We start from the raw sequence: 18,503 nt of genomic DNA, 5'->3' as shown, positions 1-18,503 counted from the left end.
TTACAGAATGTTTAAGTTATGCCAATGAATTTAGAGATCCAATTGCCATATCTCATATGTGTGTGTAATTTTGTATACATAAAAGAGCTATACAAATGTCATATTTCATTATTATCTGACATTATCTATTATGATAGAACTGTAAAAGTTAAACACCCTGTATGTGAATGAAGATTTTTCATGGCTTTCATATGCGTATTCATTCAGAATTTTTGAGTTACATATGTGACTCATTTTTTCAAAATAGGTTAGGTATGATGGCCCACAGATGTGTGTATGGAAATATCTGAAATGGAGACATATCATTGAAAAAAAGGATTTAGGAATGATAGTCTAGAGAAGTGGTATCAAAATAAAATAAAAATATTATCGATATTGTATTGTGTTTTTATTTATTTGGTAAAAACTACTCAATTGCACTTAAATCTAGTTTGGTTGCATTTTGGTATTATGTGGGCAACATATGATTCTTGAATTTGACAACATTATTCTAGAGGAATATGTTGCAAATGATGGGGCTAGTGATAATTTTTTATCCATACCAGTTTATTAAATAGCAAAATGAGATCATTAGTGCTTAGGTAAATCCTACAGGTTTTTTTTTTGTTGTTTGTTTGTTTTTTAGCTTTGAGTCCTTTTTTTTTTACTAGAAAATAGTTAAATTTGGTTGATATCATGAGGTTAGAAGTTCTGAGCTGTAAAAAGATTGGTTGGTTGTTGTCCTTAATGGTTTAAGAAGATCAAGATGACATTACTATAGTGTGTCTGACTGAGAATGATCAAGCAAATATGGGTTGAGAAGGTTTTATTACAGATTAGTTATATATAGTCCACATGAATATTTGGAATAGAGATATCTCTAAATTCCCACATCTCATGTTTCTTTTGTACTACTGCAATTCTGCTTTGCTCATAGAGCACAGTACCTTTTTAACTATGAGCACACCATGCTGGATAGTCTTGTGCCAGTATCAGTATCTCCTATGTTTCAAATCAATTTCAAGACTTTTCAGAGAGACCTTCAAGTGTCCTTGTGACATTTTTTGCTGACCACCATGTAAGTGTGAGTTCTCCATTAAATAGTCTTTTAAGCAAACATACTTTTAGAATTTGAACAACGTCACACTTTCTGCAATAGGGTTTGAATGTTTGTCAATTCAGCTTGAGAAAGGACCTCAGTATCTTCTCTTGCCAGGTGATCTTCAGACTCTTCATAAGACAATTCAAATGGAAGTGATCCAATTTCCTGGCATGGCATTGATAGACTGGCCAGGTTTCACAGGTGTGCAACAAAGAGATCAACACAATAGTTCTATAACCCTTCCTTTAGTTCAGCAACTTAATACCTCCTCTCTCTCCTAATTGCCTTTGGAGTTCAAACACTGAGCTAGCTGGCAATGCATGTGTCAAACTTGTTTGTATGTCCTTGGAAAATATAATACCAAGCAATTGTGCTAAATCCAATTGGATATGCACAGGAAGTCTAGCACCCAGATGGTGAACTTGTAGGAGAAGAAAGCCACCATCAGAAAAACATAAAAAAACAAAAGCTTCTATGCCAATATGTATTGGACTCAAGACCATGAGTAGCATAGTGCTTGGCTCATAGTTAATGCTTATTAATTGAGTGATGGTAATTATTGTTCAAACTCTTATTGTTACTATGAAGAAAGTGCTTTTTTTAATTACTGAGAACTATGTGAATGTAAGCTTTTAATATGAATAGCAAGGTCCTTTGGTGGTGAGGAAAAGGTAAACTCCAATTATCATTGAGAGATAATAGGAGCTCATTTATGTCTGTTAGTGCTGTATATATTCTATTAATGCTGGAAATCATTAATAAACATATACTAACCTTGTGACTACTTTTTATTATAATATATTTTAATAAGTAATTGCATCATTAAATTAAACCTGCTTTGGAAAAAAGCTATTTCAAATAATATGTTGAGAAACACATACAAACACATACACATATACCCTATCAATAAAATAAATAGTTTTTAGAGTTTATTTAATCTCTAAAGTGGTTTTTAAGTAATCAACTAAATATTTATTTATTAAATTTTACAAATTCAAATAAGGATTTTATTGAGTATCCAAAACAATAATAGATAAAAGTTAGGTACAAGATAAATATAAAAATGATTAAAAGTTAACAATAGTCAAGAATAATGCATGTTAGTCATTTTTACTTATTTTAAATGTATTTATTTAATATTTTCCCAGTTATATTTAAACTTTTTTTACATTTGTTTATAAAACTTTTGAGTTCCAGATTCTCTCCCTCATACTTAATCCAATTAAGAGACCACATATGAAGTTATCCAAAACATTTCCATAAACATCATGTTGTGTGAAAAAAATAGATCTCTCTTCCTAATGAAAAAAACTTTCAAGAAAAATGAAGTTATAGAGACAGACAGACAGAGATAAACATAGAGAGACACAGAGAGAGAGAGAGAATGTGGGAGAGAGAGAGAGAGAGAGAGAGAGAGAGAGAGAGAAGGAGAGAGAGAGAGAATATACTTCAATCTGAATTCAGGCACAATCAATTGTACTGCTGATAATAGTGAAGACATTTATAGGTTGTTATTCCAGAATATTACTATTACTTTCTATACAGTACATTTCACTTTGATTGAGTTCATGGAGGACTTTCCAGGGTTTTTATCTGAGAGCATCATGCTTCCCCCCGAACAAGACTATTCCATCATAAATACATACCACAATTTATTCAGTCATTCTCCAATTGATGGACATCTCAGTTTCCAATTTTTTGCTCTGAGAAGAAAACTGCTATAAATATTTTGGACATATACATCATTTTCATTTTTAAAAATTCTCTTTTGGTATTCATGCCTAGTAGTGGCACTGTTAGGTCAAAGGATATGCATGAATTCAAAGCCCTTTGGCATAGATCATATCTTTTGATCATATGTCAATTGGGATTTGGCTCTTATTTTTTATAAATTTGATGGTCCCTTCTATATTCAAAAAATGAGGCCTTATCAGAGAAACTTCCTTTGAAATTCTTTTCACATTACTATTTCCTATTTCCCTCCATTTCTTCTCGCTCTTCTTTTACTCTGTCCCTCCTCAAAAGTCTTTTGCTATTAACCACTCCCTCCCTCTGATATGTCCTCTCTTTTTTTTTAATCCCCCCCCCTTCTCATATCCCATTCACCTTGCATTTTCCTGCAGGGTAAGATAAATTTCTATAGTATATTGTTATTTTCAATTTGGGCCAATTCTGATGAGAGTAAGGTTCACTCAGTCCCCTCTCTCCTCTCTCTCTTCACCTCAATGGTAAAAGTATTGTCTTGCCTCATTTTTATGGCAAATAATTTACACCATTCCACAACTCTCTTTCCCTTTCTTCAAGTATATTCCTCTCTCACTGCTTAATGTCATCATTTTTGAAATATTATTCCTTCATATTCAACTCACAGTTGGATCCTCTGTTTATACATACTCCTTCTGTCATATTAATGAGAAAGTTCTAGTGAGTTACAATATCATGCTCCTGTGTAGGAATGTAAGCAGATAAACCTTATTAAGTCCTTTTATGATATCCCTTTTTTGATTATCTCCTTATTCTTTGCCAGAGTTCTGTATTTGAAAATCAAATTTTCCATTCAGCTCTGGTCTTTTCATCATGAATCTTTGCAAATCCTCTATTTTATTGAATATCCACCTTTTCCCATGAAGAATTATCCTCAGTTTTGCTGGACAGGTGATTCTTGGTTATATTGCTAGTTCCATTGCTCTCGGGAATAGCATATTCTATGGGCTCTGGTCCCTTATTGTAGGAGCTACTAAATCTTGTGTTATTTTAATTGGGGCTCTCCACTGTTTGAATTTTTTTTTTCCCTAGATGCTTGCAATATTTTCTCCTTGACCTACAACTCTGGAATTTGTGTATAATATTGCTGGGAGTTTTCATTTTGGGATCTCTTTCAGGAAATGATTAGTGGATTCTTTCGATTTCTATTTTACCTGCTGGGTTCTAAAATGTCAGGACAGTTTTCCTTGAAATTTCTTGAAAGATGATGCCCAAGTTCCTTTTTTTTTTTCAATCATGACTTTCAGGTAGACTGATAATGTTTAAGTTATCTCATATGCAATCTATTTTCCAGGTCAGCTGTTTGTCCAATAGATATACTTCACATTTTTTCTTTTTTTTCTTTTCTTTTTGATTTTGTTTTATTGTATCTTGATTTCTCATAAAGTCATTAGCTACCTTTTGCTCAATTCTAATTTTAAGGGATTTTTTTCAGTAAGTATTTGTACCTCCTTTCTCATTTGTTCAGTTTTGCCTATAAAGCATTATTCTCCTCATTAGCTTTTTGTATTTCCTTTTGTACTACTATCAATTCTCTTCATAATTTTTCCCTTATCTTTCTTACTTGATTTTCAAAATCCCTTTTGAGTTCTTCCATGTTTTGAACGCTATGGATGTAGGAGTTGTGACTTTGTTATCTTCTCTTAATTGTGAGTTTTAATCTTCCTCGTCACTATAGTAATTTTCTATGATCAGAATCTTTTTTTTCTGTGGTCTGCTCATTTTCCCAGATTATTACTCAACATCTAACTCTTTTTAAAAGTAGACCTCCATTTCCAGACTAGACTGTTCAAAGCTGTTTTTAGGGGTGGAGCAAGGTGGGTGGAGAAGGCAAGGACTTCTGTCTTCTTACCCTCTTTATCAATATTATATCGAGCCTCAAAAATAGTCTTTGACTGCTACAATTGAAAGATAAAAAGAACAACTCACCAGCCAAAGAAAATCTAGTTTTGCCAAAAGGTTGATTCTTAGGGGGAGATCACAAGACTGGGAGAGAAATTAGGTTCCAAGGAGAGCCTCAAACTGAAAGTGAAAGCACAGATCTACAAAGCCACAGCCCCAACCTCAGTATGGGCCTGGGGGTCTGAACCTGCCCTCAGGAGGGAAGCCCAGGTTACCCTTTAATCTGTGCAGGGGGGCCTTAATGAGTTTCGGGAGGACCAATTTGTGGGCAGAAATGTTGGAGCAGAGATCGGCAGAATTTTTTAGAATCGTTGGTTTATGGTCAATCCAAACCAAGCCCCAAAGAGGCCTGGTGGGGGTGAAACATTTCCCCTTATTTGCCTAGGCAACGAATCCACACAGCCCAACAAGGCACTTTGATAGCTCAGCCAGTGCTGAATCCACCCTTGGGGGAAGGGAAAATTCACCAGAGCACTTATCTCGAGCAGGAAACCGGTTTACATCTCCCCTCTTGCAGAGGAAGTGAACCCTTTGCCTAGAAGGCAACAATAAAGGCTTTAAAATATGAATAAAAAGATAAAAAACATCACAGCTTTATGCAGAAAAGAGAGGCCAAACCTGAAGAGACAGCAAAGCAAAATGACCGATGTCCTTTACATGATGTTCAAGAAGAGACCATTAAAAAGTCTCAAAAGAGAATTAGAAGAAAATGGGGAAAAGGAAAGAGAATCCTTTACAAGAGGGCAAAATTCCGTACTAATTGAAAAAGTAAAAAAAAAATCTGAGGAAAAAAGAATTGGAATTGAAAAAAAAAGAATTACTAGAAAGTAGGATTTGTGAATTGAAAAGACAAAGAACTACAAGAAAGTAGGAGTGAATTGAAAAAGACAAAGAACTCAAAAGAAAGGGATCTGTGAATTAAAAAAAAACACTAAAAAAAAATTATGAAATAGAAAAAAATTCCAAGACCAAAACAATACATTTAAAACCAATTGAAAAAGAAAGAAGTAAAAAAAGCTAATGAAGAAAATAATTTTAAAATTAGAATAACAAATAGAAACAAATTATTGAGACAGCAAGAATATAAGCAAAACAAAACAATGACAAACTGAAAAAACCAGAATTATCTACTTGCAAAACGACAGACTTAGAAAATAGATCTGGAGAGATAATCTGAGGATGATTGACTTTTCCGAAAACTATGATGAACAAAAGAGTTTAGAAAATATTTACAAGAAATCATCAAAGAGAATTGCCCAGATGTAATAGAATCAGAAGGAAAAAGAATTGAAAGAATTCATCGAACACCTCTGAAAGAAACCCAAATAAAACCCCAAGGAATATTGCAAATTTCAGAACTACGATTAAGGAAAAATTTTTACAAGCACCAAAAAAAAAAACAATTTAAAATGATGCCCAACAGATCACCAAGATCATGCCTCCACATTAAAGGACCAACCAAGAATTCAAAGCCAAAAGAACTTGGGATACGAATAAAACCCATTAATGAGATTTTCTTAAAGAAGATTATTTAAAAACGAATTTCCATTTTCTTTTAAAAAAAGGAATTTATGAATTATTTGTTTATTCCAAACAAAAAAAATTTGATCCAAACCATAAAAAGGGAATCAGGGAAAAAAAAACCTTGAGAATTTGTATTTATTGTGGATATACAAAAAAAACGTATATTTTGATTTTACTGATATAAAAAAAAAAGTAGATATGGGGAGAGGCAGAAAAGGAAGAGGAAAAAAATGAGGGAAACCATCCCACAAAAAGCAAAGGAAACCATCAATCAGGGAATTTAGAGGGGAGGAACAGTGAACTTACCTATCAGAGTTCCAAAGAAAAAAAATTGAATTTTTTTAAGAAAATTCCCTTCCCATTAAAACGGGGAGAGGAAAAGGGAAAGAAAAAAAAGGGAAAAGGGAAAAGATCAAAGGGGTGGAGGGGGATTATAAAAGGGGCATCGTGATACGGGGACATAATCAAAAAGGGGAAAGATTGGGGACAAGAAAAGCATTATCGGGGTTTTAGGATTTCAAAACAGATTTAGTAATTTAACCAAAAGTCAAGGGATGAATTCCCCCAAAGAAAGGGGGATAGCAGACGGATCAAAATCAGAACCTAAATAGTTTTTAAAAACATATTTAAAGCAGGAGATAAATAAAAAGGTAAAAAGGATGGAAAAACATTATGCCAGGTGAAGTCAAAAGAAAAGATCCTTATCCAGATCAACAAAGCAAAAATGATCAATTAAAAGAGATAAGGAAGGAACCAATCCCAAAGGCAAAAACAAAGAAGGATATCAATATTAAAACATATAAACCAATGGTATCATCCATCCCAAAGGAAATTAGAGGAAAAGAAGAAAAGACAACAAACTTAATAGTGGGAGATCCCAACCTTCACCTCAGAATTAGACAACCAAACCACAAACAAAAAGAAAGAAATTAAAAAAAAGAAATTGAAAATTAGGTATTTAGATCTTTGGAGAAAATTAATGGAGATATAAAGGAAATCTTTCCCCAATCATGGAACCTATTCAAAAAATTGACCATATTAGAAATAAAGAAAACCTAAACAAAAAGCAGAAAAGAAATCTTTTTCAGATCAGATAAAAAACACATTCAACAAAATTAGGGGAAATAGACCAAAAAGTAATTGAAACAAAAATCCATCTTTAAAGAAGATTTAAAGGAAATTATAGATAAATTAATAATTTATCGAGATAATGAAAGATGAATGTCATAAAAAATTTGTGGATACCAAATGGTAATTAGAGGAATTTTAATCCTTAGAATTTTTTGAATAAAACAGAGAAAGACAAGATTAATGAATTTTAACAAAAACAAAAAAAGACCAAATTAAAACCCAACAAAACTAAATTTGAAATTTAAAATAAAAGGAAAATTAAAAAATAAAGTAAAAAAAAACTAGAACTAATAATAAAACAAGATTTTCCCATGAAAAAGCCAAAAAATAGATGCCTTTTGGAAACTGATGAAAGGAGGGAGGAAAAATGACTTAAAATGAAAGGAGAACTTTCCAAATGGAGAAAGTTAGAGAAATAATAGATTTATTTTTAATTTTTTCATTAACTGATAACCAAGGAAAGGATGACACCCAAAAAATAGACTTCCCAGACAAAGAGGAGGAAGTAAATTTGAACAGTCCCATTTCATAAAAAAGAAATAGAAAAATTAAACAACCCCAAGAAAAAATTTGACCATATAGATTACAGTTTTAAATTTAAAGAACAATTCCCCAATTTAATAAATTATTTGATAAAAAGGGGAATGAAGGAGTCCACCAAACCCTTCTATGACACAGAATGGTATGATAAAAACCAGGTATTGAAAAAGAAAAGAAAATTTAACCAATCCCTAATGAATATTGATTAAAATTTAAAAAGATATAAAAAGACTACAGAAAATCATCTTAGGATAATACACTATGATCAAGAGGATTTATACCAGGAAATGATTTCAAATTAGAAAAATCAATATAATTCCATGTTAATAACCCAAAACATATGATAACTCAATAATCAGAAAAATCATTTGAAAAATCCAACATCCATTCCTATTAAAACACTTGAGAGTATAGGAAAAATGGATTTCCTTAAAATAATCAGCACATCTATTTAAACCATCAGTACATCAATGTAATGGAGACAAAAAAACCATTCCAATAAGATCTGAGGAAACAAGGTTGCCCAATCACCGTTATTATTTAAATTGATTAGAAAGCAGCTAATAAGAGCGAGAAAAGATTAGGAATAAGAATAGGCAAAGGAAACCAAAATACCGCCGACGACATGATGGAAATAGAGAACCCAGATTCCACTAAAAGTTATTAGAAATAACCACAACAAAAATTTTTAAAAAAAACATTTAACAAACTTATATATACAATAATTCCAAAAATAGATTACAAAAGAAATTTAAAAATAACTACTAAAATTAAAAAATATTTAGAATTATTAAGGAAAATCAAAACTTTTATAAAAAACAACCACTTTTCAAAAAATTTATTAAAATGAAAAAAAAAAATTTTGGAAGGCGACAAATATAAAAAATGAAAAACCAAACTAACTATTTATTTAGGCAACCAACAATCCCAAAACATTTTAATGATAGGGAAAAATAAAAAATTAAATATTTGGAAAAAAAACCCATTTTAAGGAATTATGAAAAAAAAATGAAGTGGCTTATTTAAAAATCTAAAACAAGTAACAAGGTTCCAAAACCACTAAATTTAAATAATTAGGGATCAGGAATAGTTATTCAAGGGAAAAAATCAACAAAAGAACCAGTCTTTGAAAAAAAGAATTTTGGGATAAAACTTAGTTTAAAAAAATTGGAAAATTGGAAACAATGGAAATAATTTTATCCAACTTAAAACTCAAATTTCAAAAAATGGGTTAACCCTTTTAAAAAAATTAAAATTAAAAGGGCAAGGATATTTACCCCTCAGATGGGAAGGGAAAATTTTTCAAAAGGAAAGATCATTTTTTCATACAAAATGAAAAATTTCGATTATACAAACTGAAAATTTTTGTAAAAAAATAATGAGAAAGTTAAAGGGAAGAAAAACTGGGAAAAATTTTGTAGTTTGATAAACCTCATTTAAAAAAAAAGAAAACTTAATTTATAAAAAATGCATTCCCAATTAAAAAAGGAAAGGATTGCGCCAATTTTCAGATGAAGAAATTGAAATATTTTAGTCAAAAAAATGTAAAGAATAATAGGAAACAAAAAAGACAACCTGATCAAATAAAATTTGCGATTGGGGAAGATGACAGGAAAAAATAATATATTGTGAGGGGATGGGAAAACTAGGCATTAACATTTTGGGAGTTTGAACGAATCCAACCTTTGAGAGATTTGGTATGCTAAAAATTACAAACTTTCATCCTTTATCCAGCATTTTATCTGGGTTTATATCCCAAAGAGATTTAAAGAAAAAGGGCCATGTGCAAATTTTTTTGGCCCCCTTTGAAAAGGGTAAAATGGAACCAAGGAGATAAGTTGGATAATTCTGAATAAAGGGTTATAAATTAAAATTTTGTTCTTTAAGAAATGAAACAATGTTTCAAAGGCCTGGAGAGACTTAATGAACGAGCTAGGTGAGAAACAGGAGTCTTTTAACTTTTCCAAATAAAGATGAAATTCGATAATCCAATCCCCTCAGCAAAGATCAACCAAATTTTCCTGGAGAGTAATAACTGAACCACCAACCGGAAAGCTGGGGTGATGACTAAAAAAATTCTTGAACCCAATTAAATTTATGCCTTATTATTTTCTGCTAATTTCAATATTTTCAGATCTGATTTTTTTGAACAAAATAAGTTTTGGTCATGTATCTTAGTGTATTAATTTTATTTTTAATTTTTTTAAATTTTTTTTCCTCCATTGGGAGGGGTAAGAGGTGAAAAATTGGAACAAGAGGTTTGGCAATTGTTAATGCTGTAAAGTTACCCATGCATATAACCTGTAAATAAAAGGCTATTAAATTAAAAAAAAAAAAAAAAAAAAAAAAAGCTGTTTTTAGATATCTTTCTAGGAATTTGACAACAAGCCTTCTTTACTAAGCCCTGGATCTGTGAGGGATGTCTCTTTCCCACTGTAGCTATAAGAGCTAGTGCGTTAAAGAAACAGAGTCCTGTTTAGCTTGTTCTGTGTCCAAGACTGAGGCCAGGGCACTGGCACAGCCTGCACTAAAGATTACACTCTGGACATCCGCTCTATTACCACAGATTTTTTCAGTTGACTTTTGAAATCGTCTTTGGTGTTTCTGGGCTAAGAGGTAAGGAAGTCACCAGTACTGCCATTGACTCAGAGGTTCTGCTTTGCTGAAGCTGGGGTCAGAATAGGAGCAGGGGCTGGGGCAGGGGTTGGGGTCAGGGCTGTGTTGGTGTGGCCTGTATTAGAATTGTATGCTGGGTTGCCAGCTGATTCCTTAGATCTTTTCTGCTGATTTTCCAAGTTGTATGTGGTGGCTCTGGGTTGAGAAATCTAGAAATAATGTTGATTGAGAGGATCCTAGACCCATTCCTGTTTCATGGGTCTAGGGCTTGGGCCTGAGCCTTTCTGTGCCAGGACTGTGCACTGGGTACCCACCCTGGTTCTACAGACTTTTTTGCTAACTTTCTAAGTTGTATTTTGCTGAAAATTTTCTACTCCATTTTTTTTGTTGTTCTGATGCTCTATAATTTGCTTAGAGTCATTATTTAATGAAATTTGGAGCACTTTGAGGAAGAGATTGGATAAGTTTCTACCTTTACCACTTTGGTTCTGCCTCCTCAATATAGACATTTTTAAAGAAAACATTTCTAAAATAAATGTACCAAATTTTCTTTCTCAATAAGTCATATCTGTATTGAGAATATTAATTTAGCAAGGTCATGAATTTTATTTTTCAGGTCCCTAGAGGATGATATATTATTGCAGATTCTAAAGAGTCAATAGACATCTCTAAGGATCAAATTGGCTACTAAGGAGTAAATAAGAGAACACATTGAAAAATGGAATTAAACTTTTCCCCATTTTCTTATAATGTGAATTGTTGGTAAGTAAAATAAAGTAATGTAATCTTCAATGGGACTCAGGGATAAAAATCTGTTTTACTCATTTTCCTTTTGTGTGGTATCAAGATATTGAGACATCTATAATACTACACGTGATCTTAGCTAAAAGGCCAAGAAGCTATGTCATCTATAATCCTAAAAAGTATTAAAAACTGATTCCAAAATCTACAACTAAACACTAATCCATGAAGTCAAGAGGTTGAGAGTGAGTAGAAGATTTAGAATAGGTCACTAAAATAATTGTGACAATAGATAACAGGAAAATTCTAAAGAAGTTTCATAGCAACATGGTTTTTCTTCCCATTCAACTATTTTAAGGGTACTGCATTCAGAAGGACTCTGAAGTAGTCATTGATCTTAATAGAGACAATACTATTTTATTTTGTTTTAGAAATCACACGCCATTTATTGTCATTTAAAAACTACAAATATTTCTTGATTTCTCTCTTCCAAAAAATCAAAACAAGAAAGAAAAAAAAAAAACACACACACACACACACAAAAACAACAAAAATGGAGCAGGTAAGCAATTGTCTGTGAGAATTAAAGAAAAGGAAAGAAAAGAATCAACTATGACTCTAAAATTTCAAAACTGATGAACTTGGAGGCTTGTGGTATTACATGATTTTAGGATTTAATTATTGAGGTACTTATATTCAGTGAGTTCATATAAAAATTACTCAAGTGAAGAAAAAAGAAGACAATTTGAAGACAGAATATTAATAACTGAGAGAATAATTTAAGAAATGTAGAGAAAGGAGCATCAAAATGAAGCTTCAGATGGTACCAAGAATATTAAGTATTTAAATGCATTCTAAAAATGAGAAATAGCTTGTGCAAAAACATGGCGCCAAGAAATTAAATGTCAGATTATGGAAACAATAGTCTAGTTTGACTGGAATGTAGAATGTTCATAAAAATAATATTGAAATAGTAGGCTGGAACTAAATTGGTTTAAGTATCAACCTAAAGAGAAAATAAAGACAATAGAAAAAATAGTTGTTCACTGAAAATGTTAAGGAGGACCAGAGAATGATATGACATGCTTCAGGTATATGGAATTTAGCAGGTATATGGAAAATGATTAAAGAGGGGTGAGATTTCAATCAGGGAAATCACATAGAATGCCATTCCAGTGATCCACTTGATTGGTGATAAGATGCCAAACTAGGATATTTATCATTTAAGTAGAAGGAAAGGAAAAGACATGAGAAACAATTCATTTTAAATCTGAATGATGAGGAAGAAAAAAGAGCTAAGGATGATCCTGTGGTTGTAAACCAAAATGACTGAAGGGATGGTTGAGCCCTGAACTGGAATAAAGAAGTTTGAATGAGGTAGAGGGATTATAGAGATGAATAAATGTCCATTTTGGACATTTTAAACAAATTGTCAATGTACCATCTACAAGTAGTTAGTAAAGTGGGGGTAGAGTTCACACAAGAGAGATATGGGCTACAAATACAGAGTTAGAAGGCATCTAAAGAATGAAACAACTTGAATTAATGCAAACAGATAAGCACACTTATTGAACAAATATATAAAAATAGAACAATTGTGCTTTTTTCTATTTTTGGTCATAGTCATATTGACCAAGTATTCCTATCATGTGATGCTGGGCAATGATTGATCTTAGCCAAACTAATAATGCCTCTCCATTTTTTTAAAAAAAGGATATTTCCTTTTATTTAAAAAGGGGAATCTAATAATTCAGCTTGTGATTTATTGAGGGATTCTAAAAGGGATTTTTATGTTTTTGCTGGTATTTTTTGAAGTTGTTTTTAATGTTAAATGAAAGCATGATCAAAGAAGACCTGGATTTCTGCAGGCAGAACTATACTTTACTCCTAATCCATTCCAATCCAGTCAAGCCTATTAAGCCTGGCAGAGAAATCTAGGTATTAGCTGCTAATTAAACAGCAATGTCTTCCAAATATAAAATGTTATGACTTGGAATCCCATACCTATTAAAGACTTCAAACCTTCTTTGAACCATCAAGTTGTAATCACAAAACATACATATTTTCAGAAATGCTCGATAATGTCACAGAAATTTTAGCATTCTCCAAAGTTTGTACTGAAAATATAGATGCTAAATGACAAATATTTAAAGGGACATTAAAAAACTGGCTCATAGATGTTCATATTGTGTTTAGAACAATTGTGATGATTCCCAGAATTCATTTAATATTAAGAAATGCAGCTATCTATGGGAATAAGGAACTCCCTGTCTCTCTCTGTCTCTCTTTCTCTGTCTCTCTTTTTCTCTCAAATTTTGAGTTAAACCAGAGCACTATAATACTTTAGGTACTGCATAATTTAAAAGAAGGATGAGGAAAAACACCAATACCTTGCCTAGGGTCCTTGTAGGATAGGAAAAGATGTATTTGCTAAAGAATGGAAACAAAACCATAGTTGAAACCCAAATAACCAGAATGGTATTGTTAGAAACATGAAAATCATATTATTGTTGTTGTTGATACAAGGATTAAGGAGAGAGGGAAACTTCATGGCCTTCCTTTGATTAGAAATATTCTAACAATCTTTGTCAGGTGCAATGACACATCTTCTTTTAATGCATAATATTTTCTGTGCCAGGCCAACCTATACTGAAGTATGAAGTGTTTTTGAAGAATAAAGTGCTTTTCTAATGTGGACAAAACATCAAATACTATGTATTTGGTACACAAAATTTATGTTCTAAACCAAACTTCTAATAAGTCTGGCACAAAAAGAAAACCAAACATTCATTAGAGTGCCTGACTCATCTTCTATTTGTCTGTTACCATGTACATGATAATTATCTTGTATTACATTTTCCTTTCCTTGAAAAATGTAAATTAAAAAAAAAACCTCCTATTTAATAAGCTGTGCAACTTTCTGGTCCATGCAAATAGATGTGTCTGTGTTGGTTTAAAAAAAATGTAACAAGTAGAGGGTAAGGCAACAAAAGCATACAAGTTTGCAAGTTTATTAACATTTATTTGGGTTGTGCTTTAACAAACTCCTTGGTTACAAGAACACTTGCAATTACTTAAATGAGGGAACCTGGTCAAGGAAGCTTTCTCCATGCTATCACAGGCTCTCTTAAATCAGTTTGACAGGTAGAATACTCTGCAGTTCAAGCCCAAGACCCTTAATTCCAAACTTTTGAATCATAGCAATGAATGATTATGCTTATACTTTCTACCTACCTGCCTCATACTAACTAGAAACTCTTCCTTCTACTTTTTTTTATAACAAACTTTATTTATTTGAACAGTAAATAGCTTTTTGTCCATTACTTTCAGATACAAAGTGTTTGTTCTTAGCAACAGAAATTGAGTGACTATAGGATGATGCAAGCTACAAAAGACTGGGGATGGAGATGCTGTTAGATTGTCTGGGGATGTTGGAGAGAGCCCACAACTTTGTACAGCTTTCGTTCTCTTATGTTCAATTCACACATGAGTCAAGACTTCAACCTATGATATCATTTGTGCTCTTCAAAAATAAAGTATAAACAACAATAACAACATTTGATTGATTAGTATCACAACATACTTGCCAAAACTATACATGTATAACTTATATAACATATCTAATTGTTTGCCTTAAGGAATGGTTCTGGGGAGGGGGAGAGGGAAAGAATTTGGAATTCAAAGTTTTTAAAACAAATGTTAAAAATTGTTTTTGCATGTAACTGAGGAAAAAGAAAATTCTAAATAAATTTAATTTAAAAAGATTAAAACAAAACAAAATAAAAATGCTTGCCAGAATCCGCATGGGTAGTTTTATAGCAAGCAATGATAACCATCATTTATATGGTAGTTTAAATTGTGCAAAGTACCTTATACACATTATTTAATTTGAATCTTACAACAAACCTATAATGTTGACATTTCAAGTATTTTTACCTGAACATTTTACATATTACATGCTAATAAGTCTACCTAAGATATTAGTATATTATACAAAAAAAGGAAAACCAAACATTCATTAAATTCATTATTTTACAGATGAGGAACTAGCCTCAGAAAGTTCAGATGACTTGATCATTATCAGTGTAGCACCACACAGATCCTTGGCGGTCTTGCTAGTCAGAGTCTGTGGCATGCTTTGAAGTGATGTGGGCTAAAGAATGGTTTGGTTACCTGGGAGATCTTCAAGCAAGCTACAAATCCCTTGGACCACAGTTTCTCCATCTTTAAAATGAACAAAATAACTAAATACCCTATGAGGTTCCTTGCAGACAGCTAAAAGAATCAGAGGCCAATAGAAGGAGCAGAAGTAAAGGAAAGATAAAAGCCTAACTTCTTCCCCTGGCTTTTGCTGGCTCGATACTTGAGAGTGGTTGTTAATAACCTAGTACAAAATTCTAGAATCATACTAATAACTAACATTTATATAGCATTTAAAGGTTTGCATTGTACTTTGCATATATCACCACATATTTTATCAGCGATCCTGTGAGGGAGGTACTATCATTCATCTTTTTACAGATGAGAAAATTGAGGAACACAAATATTAAATTGCTTTTTTGAACAATTAAGAGATAATATGCTTGGATAAGATTTGAACCCATGTCATCCTTTTTTCAATTTAGTTAGCCATTTGTAAAGAAGAGATTATTTAGATGCTTTACTCCAACAGATGGTACCTGAGAGCAGCTAGCTTAGAGAAACAGTATAGTCAAGACCATCAGATGGGTTACATAGAACAGCTCATATGGATGTGAGTGGAAAGCAGGGATATCCAAATGATGGTAGTTCATCTCAATGAGTAAATAGCCTTTTAGTTTCAGAGAAAAAATGAGAGCTGATAAAAACAAATCTCAAAATAAAACACCTAATACATTTAAAAGCTATTTAGCTGTTATCTTCCAACACACACACACACATACACACACACACATACACACACAAAATATGTATATGTGAGCCTGTCTCAGAGGTAGAGGGCCTGAGTTCAAGTTCTGCTTTTGACATATATAGACTTTGGTTAATTAACTTTTTCAATTATTCTCTTTAAGAGTAACCAGCTCTCTACCACTATCAATTGCAGAGAAGTTGTAGATCTGTGTTGGTAGAAGAAATTATTCTTCATATAACAAGAGCATTTCTTGACCCTAACACTATCCTCTTAATTCAGTAATTTGAATGGGTAGCTTTGTTGAACACAAAGCACTTTAAAAAACAAATCCCTCTCCCCCTCCCCTAAAAATGAGTTTTTGTGGCTAATAAATTCACTTTTCTACTCACAGAGCCACCACCCTAGTTCAGGTTCACATCACCTCATGCCCAGGCTATTTCAGTAGCCTGCTGGTTAATCTTCTGCCTTCATTTCTTCCCCCTATTCTAACACATCTCATTATCCGCCAATCTTTTCTTAAAGTACAGGTCTCATTATGTCAACTCCCTACTTAACAAAGTCAAATGACTTCAGTGCTTCCTATTACCTCCAGGATCAAATATAAAATATGTTGGCACTTAAAATATTTCTCAAATTGTCCCCTTTCTTACATTTCCAGTCTTATTTTATACTACTACCTTTTGAATACTTTTGTACTTTTCCTTGCATAAGAATATCTCTTGATAAGGGTCAGAGAACTTAATGATGTGCCCAGAATCATATAGGTGGTCAATAATAGAATCAAGACAATTTTATGTGTTAATGCCTACTGTTAGACACCTTTCTCTCAGGATGAGAAAGGATGGATAAGTCTAACTAATATAATTTGGACATGGGGTTTTAAGCTAAATCCAAATATATTTCTCATGATTCTTTGATTGGAGTAAACCTTGTCTTTGATTTTTAGAATGCCATGAGTCACAACTCCATTGAATAAATGAATCAATTACTTTTTCACTGGTTGTTACTACTTCCTAGAGTAAATTCCTCCTCACCTATACCTTTTGGCTTTCTTGTTTTCCTTCAGGACTGATCAGACTCCATCCTTTAGATTAGGATTTCTTCAACTATTTCACTCATGACCCCTTTTCACCTGAGAAATTTTTACTTCAAGTATCTAGGCATATAAAATAGGTATATAAATCAAACATTTAATTATAATAAATAATAATTTTACAACTCCCACATTCAATTGCATAACCCCATATAGAGGCATGAACCACAGTTTAAAAACCTTTGCTATAGATCACATCTGTAAGACACATTCTTGGTCCTAGTGCTTTACCTTTAAGATGAGTTTCCATCCCTATATAATTTGTGTGTAGTCAATTACATGTATGTTCCAATCCCTTTCCCTGTTCAAATATGAGATACTAAATGGGAGGCATGCATTTATTTTCCTTGTTTTGTATCATTAGTATTTAGCATAAAACATAGCACACAGTAAATGCTTAATGCATGCTGACTCACTGATTTGAACTGAATGGTTTAAACTTGCTTATAGAACATATTACATAAGAAATTATTTTTAAAGGGCAGATTAACAGAATAATTTTGAGAATAAAAATGTATCAACAAAGTATTTTGAGAGAAAAGAATGAGATTATATTCAGTCTAGCTCTAAATAACCAGAAGAGAATTGGAAGTTTCTGTTTGTGCAATGGATGAGACTGGGTAAATTACAGAAAACTAATGTTCTTGGTCTTTGCCCCTTAGGGAGAAATTGACATGTGGATGATTAGAAACACTAAATCTTTCAGTCCTATTTACTCTGTCAGACTTTAATGTGTCAGTTCAATGAATAAAGGTACAAAGATAGAGCTATTCTTTCTTTCAAAATGGAAATAAGGAGGAAAGAACCAAAAATGTCATGATTTTTCTGAAATGTGTAACTTCTATGAAGGGGTAGGGAAGAGAAAAGGTGGATGAAAGTAAATTCCTTGTCCTTATTGATTATCTATGTGAAAGAACACCAACATTCTCATGTTCATAGAATTCATTAAATAAAATCCTTTGTTCCCAGAATGTTTTATGTTAAATGTTTTCATAGGATCGTACATCTAGACCTTAGTTAACTGGTCCAATCCCCTTATTTTATGGAAGAAGAAAATGAAGACCAAAGAAGTTAATGACTTGTCCAAAATTGTATAAGTAGTAAGAGAGTCAAAACAATTTTATGTTTTAATTCCTACTATTAGGCTCCTTTCTCTCAGGATGAGAGATGAGGGATAAATTTAGCTGATATAATTTGGGCAAGAAGATTTAGGCTAGATA

Source organism: Sarcophilus harrisii, chromosome 3, assembly GCF_902635505.1.
Source record: "Sarcophilus harrisii chromosome 3, mSarHar1.11, whole genome shotgun sequence".
Classification (NCBI taxonomy): Eukaryota; Metazoa; Chordata; class Mammalia; order Dasyuromorphia; family Dasyuridae; genus Sarcophilus; species Sarcophilus harrisii.
This window is presented reverse-complemented; position numbering follows the sequence as displayed.